At 49.1% G+C, this 13,336-nt stretch overlaps 1 long non-coding RNA gene across 2 annotated transcripts in view; it reads left to right on the top strand.

The window, feature by feature from the left end:
• LOC103011636 (uncharacterized) overlaps positions 1–13,336 on the top strand; it is a 44,771-nt gene that overhangs the window by 9,809 nt on the left and 21,626 nt on the right. Inside the window, exons 3-4 of one of the 2 annotated variants that reach the window (XR_009006129.1) lie at positions 4,157–4,241; positions 8,298–8,410. This is a non-coding gene — a long non-coding RNA (uncharacterized LOC103011636). Of the gene's footprint in view, positions 1–4,156; positions 4,242–5,932; positions 6,567–8,297; positions 8,411–13,336 lie in introns of those variants that run through there. The other variant, XR_452534.2, reaches the window with a different exon arrangement.

Below are 13,336 nucleotides of genomic sequence, written 5' to 3'. Positions count from 1 at the left end.
TGGCTCACGGGCTGTAGAGCGCAGGCTCAGTAGTTGTGGCACACGGGCTTAGTTGCAAGGATTGAACTCGTGTCCCCTGAATTGGCAGGTGGATTCTTAACCACTGTGCCACCAGGGAAGTCCCCCGAACAAATAGTTTTTAAGTGCCTGCTATGTGCCAGGTGTTGGGAATATAGCAGCAAAAAAGCAAAGTTCCTGCAGTCATTGATCTTGCATTTAAACAGGGGGTTGTGATAAACAATAATACTAAGGAAATAATGTTAAGCAGTCTAAGTGCTATGAAAAGAAATGGAGCAGAATAAGGTGCTGGAGTGACAGAGGTGGGAAGGCTGGGGAGGTGGGCAGCTCTTTTTGTTTGGGGAGACCTCTCTGATAAAGGATCTGAGCAGAGACCCGAAAGAAGTGAGGGAGGAAACCACACAGACATCTGGTGGCAGAGGGTTCCAGGCAGGAGACCAGAAAGTACAAAGTCCCTGAGGCTGAAGGTTGGTGAGTCTGTAGCTGAGGCTGAGCAGTGGGAGAGGAGGAGTAGCAGAAAAAGAGGTCAGAGAGGAGCCAGAATTGTGGGGCCCTGCCAGCCATGCTAGGTGAGGACTTTGGCTTTCATCCTAGTAAGAAGAGAAGCCATAGAAGATTTTGAGCTGAGGATGTGAGCTGACCTTAGTTTTAAAAGGTTACTGCAAGAAGAAGAGTACAGGAGAGCAAAGGGGTGGGGCGCAGCAGGAATCTTCAAATTAGAAGGATGTAATAGTCCAGGCAAGAGATGATGGTGGGGCTTCCCTGGTGGCGCAGTGGTTGAGAATCTGCCTGCCAATGCAGGGGACACGGGTTCAAGCCCTGGTCTGGGAGGATCCCACGTGCCGCGGAGCAGCTGGGCCCGTGAGCCACAATTACTGAGCCTGCGCGTCTGGAGCCTGTGCTCCGCAGCAAGAGAGGCCGCGATAGTGAGAGGCCCGTGCACCGCGATGAAGAGTGGCCCCCGCTTGCCACAACTAGAGAAAGCCCTCGCACAAAAAAAAAAAAGAGATGATGGTGGATTGGACTAGTTGCAAAGGTGGAGAGAAGCATTACCTCTAATAATTATCTCCAGACTACAGGGCACAGCACTCACCGTCTCCCATCCCACCTCACCAACCAGTTACTGGGGTGGCCACGTTGACCTGGTATCTTCAGAAGAGGTTGCTCATGTCAGCAGCGTAAGGCCCCTGGTAGCCATGTGTCCCTCAGCAGGGTGAGTAGAGGTTGCAGATGTTGAGGGCAATGCCCTGAATCATACCATAAGCTTCCAGGACCTGCAGAGAGGAATCAGTCCAAGGACTTTCCAGGGTTGAGGGTAAAAACACAATTTGCTACTCTTTCAGGCACAGGGTCTGTTGACTGGGACACCTAACATGGTGAAAACGGCCAGCAAAGCATGAGGGACTGAGCCTGTGCCCTCTGGCCTCTTGGGTTGGGAGGCAGTCTTGGAGCTGACCCGGGGGGACACATCCATGCCATAGCACAGGGAGCTGAGGGCACTGCTGCTACCCTCCTCGTGGGAGAGAGCTACCAATTGTAAACCAGTGCCACCAAGTCGGTGGGCTGGATTATGCTCTGGAGGCCAGGATCCACGGTTGTTTTTTTTTTAAGTTAAGTTTTTTTTTTTAAGTTTTGACCCCGTTTAGATAGGGCCAAAGGCTCTGTGGTCCTCTTTTCTCATGCATGCCTACTCCTAGTGGTATTCCACTATCTCCACGTGGGCATGCACAGCAGGAACTTTGCAAGGCTGCATGGCAGGCAAACCCTTGGCAGAAATCTGGAGTTAGATTGCCCAGTAATCTAATTTGAAAATCAAAATTTGGTGAGCCATGATTGCTCGCTGTGTACAATAACCCTTTGTCAAGGGTCAAAGGAAAATGTGAGGCATTTGCCATTTTGGGTTCTGGCAATGGCTAATCAGAACCTTGAGGGCCCAGCACCAGCCCCGGGAGCAGAGGCAGAAACACTGCTCTGGGAAGGTCATCCCCTCAGAGTTGTCATTCCCCGTGAGACCTCCTGCTGTTTATTTGGTTTAAAAAAATCATAGAGTGCTGAAGTTTGCACTCAGATTTGCATCATTTGCATTCAGATATGCACACCCTCTTGGGAGGAAGAGACAGGAGTGGTGTGACAGCAAATACTGGGGGGAGGAACTGTGGACAGTCCTATCTCCTGTGTCAGAGAAAATGTTATCTCTGATGTGGATCAGGGCCTATCTGCTAAGTGTTTTGCCAAGGCCTTTGTAGGTTTCTTCTGGATTAGGGCAGGGTAGGGGGCAGAGTTGGAGGCCCTATGGGGAGACCACACAGCCCAGGGGAGAAACCCTGTCCTTGGACACAAAAAACCTGAATTCTAGTCCACAGTCTGCCCCTTACTGTTTGGAAGGCGTTGGGGTAGTTTGTTGTCCTGTAAAATAAGGAGGAAATATTGCCTGAATTTTTAAATGAGGACAGCATATTGTATTTGCAATTTAAAAGCAATGAGAAACAAGGAAAAAAATGTTTTACATTTTATTTTTTATGTATTTACATTTTTTTCTAGTTTTATTGAGATATAATTGATACAACATTGTATTAGTTTAAGGTATACACCATAATGATTTGACATATGTATATATTGCAAAATGATTACCACAATAAGTTTAGTTAATATCCATTACCTCACATAGTTACAGTTTTTTTTTCTTGTGATGAGAATTTTTGAGATCTACTCTCCTAGCAACTTTCAAATATACAGAACACTATTATTAATTATAGTCACCATGCTGTACATTACATCCCCAGGACTTATTTATCTTTTTTTATATATATAAATTTATTTATTTTATTTATTTTATTTTTGGCTGCCTTGGGTCTTCGTTGCTGCACACAGGCTTTCTCTAGTTACTGCGAGCAGGGGCTACTCTTCCTTGCGGTGTGTGTGCTCCTCATTGCATTAGCTTCTCTTGTTGCAGAGCACAGGCTCTAGGCATGCAGGCTTCAGTAGTTGTGGCACGAGGGCTCAGTAGTTGTGGCTTGCGTGCTCTAGAGTGCAGGCTCAGTAGTTGTGTTGCACAGGCTTAGTTGCTCCGTGGCCTGTGGGATCTTCCCGGACCAGGGCTCGAACCCATGTCCCCTGCAATGGCAGGCGGATTCTTAACCACTGCGCCACCAGGGACGTGCCCTTATTTATCTTATAACTGGAAGTTTGTACCTTTCGACCATCTTCAGAAATTTCCCCAACCTCTAGAAATAAGAATTTTTAAATCCCCATGTGAGTCCCACTAATCTGCCTGCCTCACAGGGTTGCTGTAAACTGATTGGGGGGTATGCTCTGTGTGTGTATGTGTGTGTAAGAACAGCTCTGTGCACTGGGGTTCTGAGCTCTTTTCCTTTGCTCTCCCACCAGCTGAGGAGGAGAGAGGGGCCCTCTTTCCAACCCTCACCGAGGAGAGGGGTGACTCACCCCATTGAAGCAGTTGTCCTCTGTGGTATAAAAGCAGAGCAGTAGTAGGTGTTGAGGGAAGTCCAGAGGCTGTGGACTGACCTGGAATCAGGCAGTGAGGGTGTGGCCACCTGGGCTCACCTCCACTCCCAGGGCAGTTACTCCATTTCCTGCCATATTAATTACCTCTGATCAATCTAAACTGGCCTGCCTGGTGGCATCATCTGCCTCTGGCCTAAGGATGACAGAGAGCCAGCTGCCTCAAAAGTACACATGCCAAGGACTAGAAGGAAACAGGACTTACTCATTGCCAATGAGGCCATGGTAGTAACCATACTCTATCAGAGGAGCATCACCCAGCTGGTAGTTGCTCATTTCCTTTCCCATTCCAAAGCCCTGATACCAGAAGACACAAATAAGTGCTGAAAAGCCCCTCCTGATGGTAACAGTGATAATGGCTAAGCTTGAGTGCTAGGCCCTGCTCTGAGCCCTGTATATTCATTGTCCCCTAATCCTGTGAAGCAGGTACTATTGTGTGCATCCCCTATTTTTTTTTGGGGGGGGGGGTGGTCGCACTGCATGGCTTGCGAGGATTTTAGTTCCCCGACCAGGGATTGAACCCGCGCCCTTGGCAGTGAAAGGGCAGAGTCCTAACCACTGGACCACCAGGGAATTCATTTCCTTTTCTTTTTTTTTGTGCATTCCCATTTTACAGATGAGCAAACTGAGACACAGAGAGGCTAAAGAGCTTGCTCAAGGCCACACAGCCAATCAGTGGCAGAGCCAGGGTTCAAACCCAGGTTAGTACCATTTCCAGGTCTACACTCTTACTGTCTTGGCTATACTGCCTCGTGCAGGATTAACACAGAACCATACTCAGCATCTCAGAGCAGCTGATGTCTCAGATTAGCCTTATGTACAGATGGGGAGACAGGCCAGAGGGGATAGAGATCAAGGTCAGAGGTTGATCTCTGGTTCCAGATATATCCCGAATCTTTCTATTGATCTCCACCTCCAGTGCTCTCATTCTAGTCCCTGTGTCACCGTCATCTCTGCCTGGACCACCGGAACAGGCCCTACTGGTTTCCTTCCTTCTCTCCCCCGACCCCCGCAATCCATCCTCCTGCTAAAACCCCTCCAGTGGCTTCCTAGAGCATCCTTACCATGGCTTACAAGGCCCCAAGATCCCGTTCATCCGTCCAGTGGCGCTCCACCGTGTGCCCCTGCTCACTCGGCTCCAGCCACAGAGGCCTTCTTTCCACCTGGGTGATTCTGCCGCAGCCTTGCACTTATTTTTCTCTCTGCCTGGACCACTTTTCTTGAGGCTCTTCTCGTGCCTTCTTCTTGTCATTCAGCTCACTTGTCTCCTTCTTAGGAAGGTTTCCCAGCTATGATGTCTAAAGCAGTCCTTCACAGCGCTTAGCATTCTCTGAAATGACCTTGTTTATATGTGTGTGTACACTTATTGCCTATTTTTCCCCCACCTAGAAGGCAGAGACTGTCTTGGTCACCACTGTATTCCAGTCTGTGCTAGGCTGGGTGCTCAAAGAATATTTGAAGAGTGAAGGACAGGATAAAGATTACTGGGCAGTGCTGGCTTTTTGCTCCTGTTTAGCAGCCAAGGACCTGAGACTTACCTTGAAGTTGATGGAAAATGGACCCTTGACAATTTGTGCACTTGGGGTGGGGGGACACATATATACTCTCATACCTTTCTCCAAAGACACATACGTCATGGCTGGCAAAAGTGGGGAGCTTTTCAAAGAAATTCAGCAGTGCTTGGCAGTTGTCAGAAGCCACCTGAACGGAGAGGAAGTGGGGCCCAAGGTGGGGGTCAAGGTGGGAAGGAATCACAGACAGGCTCCCCTGCCCCAGCCAAAGGGTGAGAAGAGATCATATACTCATTTGCACATTTTGCTGATCTCCCTGAGCTCCCCTCTTACCCTCTCTGGTCCATTCTCCCTTTCTCTTTAACATGGCAGAGCTGGTGTGATCCAGGCAGTCCAGGGCTTCACACTCTTCAGAGGTTCCTGTCACCCTTAATCCTAATGGGGCTTATGAGACTTTCAGTAGTCAGGCCCTGCACAGCTCACCAGCCCCATTCTCCCTCTTTTTTTTGTTTTGTTTTTTGTTTTTATCTTTTGGCCACACCGCGTGACATGCTTAGTTCCCTGACTAGGGATCGAACCTGCACCCCCTGCACTGGAAGCGTGGAGTCTTAACCACTGGACCGCCAGGGAAGTTCCTGTCACCCTCCCTCTTAAACATAATGCTCCAGCCTCTCAGGCATCAGCTTTCGCTATCTCCAAGCCTTTGGTCCCTGCTCACACTCTGTGAGTAGACTCTTTCCTCCACAATCACTGGGCTTTGTTCCCTGAGGCCAAGGGTGATGTACATCTCCCTGCTCTGTGCTTCCCCATCCCTTCTAGCTCCTCTTTTGCCATATTCCTCACACTTGTAATGACTAGTTTGATGTCTGCTTCTGCCCTAGACTGTAAGCTCCATGAGGAGGGACTGGACCACCTCCTTCACTGCTGTTTCCCCCATGTGTAGCACTGTACCTGGCACACAGTAAATTACTGAGAAGAAGATCGTTGCATTCAATTTCAGATTAGAAAACGAAGGTCCAGGGAATTCGCTGGAGATCCAGTGGTTAGGACTCTGCACTTTCACTGCCAGAGCCCAGGTTCAATCCCTGGTCTGGGAACTAAGATCCCGCAAGCTGTGTGTACGGCCGAAAAAAAAAAAAGAAAGAAAGAAAAAAAAAGAAAATGAAGGTCCAAAAGAAAAAAAAGAAAAAGAAAATGAGGGTCCAGGGACTTCCCTGGTGGCTCACTGCTTAAGAATCCACCTGCCAATGCAGGGGACACGGATTCAAGCCCTGGTACGGGAAGATCCCACATGCCATGGAGCAACTAAGCCCGTGCGCCACAACTACTGAGCCTGCGCTCTAGAGCCCGCGAGCCACAACTACTGAGCCCGCGTGCCACAACTACTGAAGCCTGTACGCTTAGAGCCCATGCTCTGCAACAAGAGAAGCCACCGCAATGAGAAGCCTGCGCACCGCAATGAAGAGTAGCCCCCGCTCGCCACAACCAGAGAAAGCCCACGCACAGCAACAAAGACCCAACACAGCCAAAAATAAATTAAATAAAAAAAGAAAATGAGGGTCCAGAGATCATTTTGTCTGGCTCCTTAAATTCATAGGTGGGGAAACTCAGGTTCAGGAAAGGTGAGTGACTTGCCCACGGTCACACAAAGAGTAGCTTGCAGAGTCAGCTGCCTGGTCACCGCCTGCTTCGAAGCTGGCTCAGGCTTCCTCTGGCCCAACTGATAAATCCCTCATCTTTGTTCAGTTCCCAGAGGCTCACAAAGTATCTCTTCGTGTACAGTCTGATCTCTGCGACAGCCTCAGGGATGATGATCATGATAGCTGACACTGAGCGTTTTCAATATTCTAGTCATTTGTGTGTATTCCCTTCCTTAATCTTTTGCACGACCCTATGGGATAGGTACTGTTATTAGCATCCGATGTCACAGATGAGGAAACTGAGGCACAGGATATTTAAAGGAACTTGCCCAAGGTCAGATAGCCGGGAAATGGCAGAACTGGGATTTGAACCTGGCAGTCTGACTCTTAACCACGATACTGTCCAGCTTGCCCTGTATACAGAAGGGAGGCATTATTATCCTTTCTCTGTCAACCCCCCCAGGGTGAGGTTTGGCATTCTTTGATTCGAAAGCAGGGGCCACAAACCTACTGCCTGCAAGAACTAGGCAGAAAACATGAATGGGTGAAGCAGACGGGTGTCAGGCAACAGGGCCTGGTGGGGACAGTGGTAAACTGGAGAGCACAGGGTCTTCTACAGCCACTCACCCTTGCTGCGCCTCAGCTCCAGAAAGGTAGTTACTAGGAGCAAATGCAGGCTCAGAGTTGACTTTTCAACAGAAGTCACAAGTCTGAATTTTTAAGTGAAATCTCTCAATTATGTAAACAGTGGCAACCAAAATTCAAGTTTTCTTCCCTCTAATAGGCAGGGCAAGGAAAAGATGTCCACGGGCTGAATGGCTGCAGCTCACAGGCCACAGTTTGCAGCCTCTTGTCTGAGACAGAAGGCATTTCCTTTCTTCCTCCAGCTCCCGTCCTCTTGTCCTCCCTCTACCTCCATCTAGCCTTCTTGCCCTTCTTCCTTTCCTTCCCCTTCCTTCCGTCTTCCCTGTCCCCACCTTGAGTGGTGCAGCCACCCACCTGTTGGTCATTGGTCTGGTAGTTCTGGCTGAGAGAGTAGGAGGAACCCGCACCAGCGGGGACTCCAGGTCCAGACCATTGGCCACCAGGTTCCAGCTGTGTGGGTTCGTCTAGAGGGATCCGTCAGCGTTCCCTCTATAGGGAGGAGGGAGATGTGTGCGTGTCCTTTGGGCTGCAGGGGCCAAGGGCACCCACAGGGCTGAACGCAGTGGTCGTGGGGCTTTGCCCATGCCTCCTAACAAGGTGGCAGCCAGAGAGGGGCATAGGTGGATGCTGCAGTCCAGGAGAAGGTGGCTCCAGGACATCCCCTGGGCTGGCATTCCACAGGGGAGGCTAGGGAAGCCCTCTTTCTTCTAGCCTCTCCAAACCTTCCCTAGAGAGAATCCTTCCACCACCTGAGCAACAGAGGGTATTCCCATTTAAGGCCAAACTTTGCCATGGAGCTTCTTCCTGAACCCCAGATCTGCTCCTTGCTGGCCCTGTTCCCTGTTCCCTTTTGTCGAGAGACAACTTGTCTGCCAGCTACTGTGCTAAGTACTCTATGGGAATTGCTCCTATTCCTCACAGCAGCCTTTGAAGTAGGTTCTTTTTTTTTTTTTTTTTTTAGGCCGCACCGCGCAGCTTGCAGGATCCTAGTTCCCTGACCAGGGACTGATCCCAGGCCCTCGGCAGTGAAAGCGTGGAGTCCTAACCACTGGACTGCCAGGGAATTCCCATGAAGTAGGTTCTTTTATTATTCCCATTTCTCAGATGAGAAAACTGAGGCCCAACCAGGTTTATTCACCTAAAGCCATATAGCTAGTATATGGCAGAGCCCACATTTGAACTAGTCAGTCTGTTTCCAAGGCACATATTATGCTACACTTCTCCTGAATGATCTAAATCTTCACAATACTAATATTATTGTCGTCCCTTTCACTGAGACCTGCAGAGAGAGGTTAAGTAACTCGTCCAAGTTCCCGCAGCTGGGAGGTGTTGGGGATGGGGCTTGAACCACCTCTGTCTTATCGCAGCATGTGAACTGACCCTGCACCTTTTAGTCATGCTCAGGATGGTTTGCTTTCCATGGAATTTTACTCACCTGATGCTAAAAAGTCCATAAGGCAATTGATCGGTGAAAATACTGGGACTCAGAGAGGTGGAGTGACCGGCCCAAGGTGACACCAACTACAGTTCATGCCTCCTGAATCTAAGTCCAGCGTTCTTTCCACCACATTGAGCTGCTGGCTGTTCTGTTGCTCTCCCAGAGTTTCTGGCTCTGAAGGCCTGAGTCTAGTTCTCCAACCCTCACCACCTGGCACTAGATCGAGCAGGGCTCCTTAGGGAACTTCACTATAGCTCTGGCTTAGATCATCAAGGAAAAAGTAGACCAGGTGGCCTTCATCCCTCCTGCCCCACCCCAACACTGCTCCCAGGAAGCCCCTGCCTCACCCAGCCGGGCCCACCTCAGCCAGAATTCCCTCAGTGGAACTCCAGCCCTGACTGCCATTCAACTAGCGCATCAGATGGTCCAGTGAGGGATTCCCTTGGGAGTCCACAAACCTGCAGGAGAAAGAGGAAGTGATCTTCTGGCACCGTGTCCCAGGGTTTCCAGGCAGGCCAGCTTCATGGACATGTGGTCTGTGCAGTCACACAGGGCCTTGTGTTTAGAAGTCCCCACTCTTGGTTGACTGGTCTGCTGTCACTGTCTTGAATTCTTAATAACTTTTGCACAAGGGCCCCACAAATGATGTGGCAGATCCTGTGGCCAGGAAATGGCCCAGCTGCTTGGAAGTGGGCCTTCCTTCCTCTTCCCCCCGACAGGAGCCCTGTGTTGGCGTGGAAAGGTTGGCTTCCCTTTGTTTGTTTGTTTTTGTTTGTTTGTTTTTTTAATTTATTTATTTATTTATTTTTGGCTGCGTTGGGTCTTCATTGATGCGCGCGGGCTTTCTCTAGTTGTGGAGAGCAGGGGCTACTCTTTGTTGCAGTGCGCGGGCTTCTCACCACAGTGGCTTCTCTTGTTGCAGAGCACAGGCTCTAGGCACACGGGCTCAGTAGTTGTGGCACGTGGGCTTCAGTAGTTGTGGCTCGTGGGCTCTAGAGCGCAGGCTCAGTAGTTGTGGTGCACGGGCTTAGTTGCTCTGCGGCATGTGGGATCTTCCCAGACCAGGGCTTGAACCCGTGTCCCCTGCATTGGCAGGCGGATTCTCAACCACTGCGCCACCAGGGAAGTCCCTCCCTTTGTTTTCTGGGGTCCTCACTGAGGGCTCACGCTGCTCCATTTCTTACCGCTGATTCCTGGCCTGGCTTCAGCCCTGTCGGCCATATGTGATGGCTTGGGGGTTGGGAGGGGTTTGCAGGACAGTTAGTGGCAAACTCCAGCTGAAACCACAGGGTTCCCGAGTCAGAAGGACCTCAGCAGTCATGTGCTGCAACCCTCCCACTATAGAGGAAGGAAACCTGAGGCCCTGAGAGGGAAAGAAACCTGCGTGGGGATGCACAGCAAGTCGTCGTTTGGACTAACAGTGACTCTTTCCTTACTGCCTGTACCCTGTTGAGGGCAGGCAAGCAGTGAAGAGATGGAGCACTCATTTAGCACTGGAGTGGGCCTTGGAAGATTTCTTTTTTTCTTTTTTTTTTTTTGATTTAATTTAATTTAATTATTATTATTTTTTGGCCACGCCGAGTGGTTTGTGGGATCTTATTTCCCAGACCAGGGATGGAACCTGTGCCCTCTGCAGTGGAAATGTGGAGCCCTAACCCCTGGACCACCAGGGAATTTCCAGTCTTCTATCCTCTTAATTAAACTGTGTGAAGTTAGGTTTTAGCTCCTGGCAGGCAAGATCCTCGTAGGCTGGGAGCAGCTGTGTCTGGGATTCAATGAAAGCAGTGAAGCCCAGCCAAACTGGAGCGTAAAGTCCCTTTAAAATGACAAAAAAAAAAAAAAGAAGAAGAAGAATAAGGGGGATAAGATTTTAATAAAGAAAGAAAGAATCAAAACCAAAACCTGACTACCCAGCAGAGCACCTTGGCAGCATGCATTTGGAGTGGCCTGTCCTGGCTGCCACACCTGCTGTGCACACACCCTGGCCCAGGCCCAGCGCTGAGGACTTTCCAACACCGAGCTCACTTAATCCACCCTAATCCACCCAACAAACCTGTCAGATGCTATTTTTGTTTCCATTTTGCAGATGTAGAAATTCAGGCTCAGGGAGGTAAAGTGCCTCTCCTGTGATTTCTTAGGCAGTGACTTTAGAGTTCGCTTATCAAGTGAGATAATGCATGGGATGTGTTGAACACAGTGCCAAGTGCATAGTAAATGCTCAATAAAGTTTGGGAATATAAGATCCTGCCAACTGAATGTGGTAAAACCAGGACTCAAATTCAGACCTCTCCAATTCCAGCCCTGTGCTCTATTCTGATTATCTGGGGTCTCCCCGTGCCCCAGCCCTGCTCCGTTAAACCTTGATTGATTTGAACTTGGCTACCCAGAGCTCACAATTAGGTTGATTTTTTTTTTTTCCTGAGCTTTCTACTCAGAATAGTAAAAAAAAAAAAAAAATCCACAGGAAACAGACTAGGATTCAGAATTTAGTCGATGAAGGCAATTTCTCAGGAATATTCTTTTTTTTTTTCAATATTTATTTATTTATTTATTTGGTTGCACCGGGTCTTAGTTGTGGCACGCGGGACCTTCTTTGCAGCGTGCAGGATCTTTAGTTGCCGCGTGCGGGATCTAGTTCCCTGATCAGGGATTGAACCCGAGCCCCCTTTATTGGGAGCATGGAGTCTTAACCACTGGGCCACCAGTGGTGGCGTCTCAGGAATATTCTTTAGTTAATACCCACTCCAGCCAGCTATCTGCACCTCTCTGTCCTCAAGCCTAAACAGGGAGTGACACTTTTAAGCATCATAGATGCTTAAAAACAACTTGTGGAGGAAAGGAAGGAAGAAGAGAAGGAAGTAAAGAAGCTCTCTGGCAGACCTTAAGTCCCCAAAGAAAGATTCAGATATGTTGTATTTATGAGATGTTCTTTGCTAAAGAAGAAAGGATTCCTAACGCATTTTGGAATTTTTAATTTTAAACATTAAGGATATACAGGTTAGGGATATACATGTTAATCAGGAATTCAGTTAAGCAGAATGGTTGGTTGCTGGTTCTGGTTACTTGAGGTCCAGCAAAATAGCATAGCACCCAGAAGCCTCCCTTATACTAATATACATGGTGCCCCAGGGCCTTGGCTCAAAAGAAGGCAGAGTCAGCGTCTCCCTGGCCTTCTGTTAACCATAAGCAGCCAGACAAGCAGGGAGGATGTTGGGGTCCGAGAACAGCCAAAGTTTATGGTATAGCTGGGAGGCTACATCTTTCTCACTTCATTCCCTACACAGTCCTGGCTAGTGTTCCTGGCCAGTCCCATTCCCTTTGTCAGCCTGAGCTTCTGGGCAGAGGCTGGTAGGACAGCTGGCTCTGGTGCTGGCACCTGCTCAGCCGCTGGCATTTCAGAACCTCAGGGCAGATGCTGGGTTGCAGGGTAGCATCTGGAATGGGCTGGGATTGGCTGATTTGGTTCAAGGTTAATTGCAGGGCTCCAAAACCCAGATATCCCCAGGTGCCAGGCAGAGAACATATGTGAAAGAAGCTGCCAGGTTGGTACTATACGGAAACCCAGCTCTAGCTGGTGGTTTCCAAACAGGATGGAGGACAGTGTTGCTAGACATGCCAATTTCTCAGAGAAGCTGGACATCCAGATTTCTGTCATTGCTCTTAACTTAAAATTTCTTTTTTTTTTTTCTTTTTTGGCTGTGTTGAGTCTTCGTTGCTGCACGTGGGCTTTCTCTAGTTGTGGCGAGAGGGGGCTACTCTTTGTTGCGGTGCGTGGGCTTTTCATTGCAGTGGCTTCTCTTGTTGCAGAGCACTGGCTCTAGGTGCACGGGCTTCAGTCGTTGTGGCTCGCAGGCTCTAGAGCGCAGGCTCAGTAGTTGTGGCGCATGGGCTTAGTTGCTCTGTGGCGTGTGGGAACTTCCCGGACCAGGGCTCGAACCCGTGTCCCCTGCATTGGCAGGCAGATTCTTAACCACTGCGCCACCAGGGAAGTCCCTCTTTTTTTTTTTTTTTTTTAACTAGATGAATAGTTAATTGTAAAAGGATGTAACACAAGAACAGCCAGATGGAAGAGATGCACAGGGCAAGGTATGGGGAAAGGGCATAGAGCATGCATGCTCTCCAACCACAGCACTCTCCCAGCACCTCCACCTGTTCACCAACCTGGAATCTCTGAACTGCATCCTCCGGGTTTTTATAGAGGCTTTTCTCCATCGGCATGGTTGAGTAAGGCATTGGCCATTAGGCTGCAGATTCAACCTCCAGTCCCTCTCCCCTCCCTGGAGGTCAGGGGGTGGGACTGAACGTTCAAACCCTCTAATAACACAGTTGGTTTCCTGGCAACCAGCCCCCAACCTTAGGCGCAGTCCAAACGTCATCTCATTAACATAACAAAAGACACTTTAAATCACTTAGGAAATTCCACGGGTTTTAGGAGCTCTGTGCCCGAAAGTAATTTAAAAATTCTTCTTCCTTTTTTTCTTTCCTTTTTTCTCCTCTTGCTCTCTCTCTCTCCTTCCTTTCTTTTCTTTCTTCTCCTTCTCCTCCTTCTTCTTTTTAAAAGA

Source organism: Balaenoptera acutorostrata, chromosome 19 (assembly GCF_949987535.1).
Source record: "Balaenoptera acutorostrata chromosome 19, mBalAcu1.1, whole genome shotgun sequence".
In the NCBI taxonomy this organism is placed as follows: domain Eukaryota; kingdom Metazoa; phylum Chordata; class Mammalia; order Artiodactyla; family Balaenopteridae; genus Balaenoptera; species Balaenoptera acutorostrata.
The sequence above is the reverse complement of the archived record's forward strand: the minus strand, read 5'-3'. Positions and strand labels throughout refer to the sequence as shown.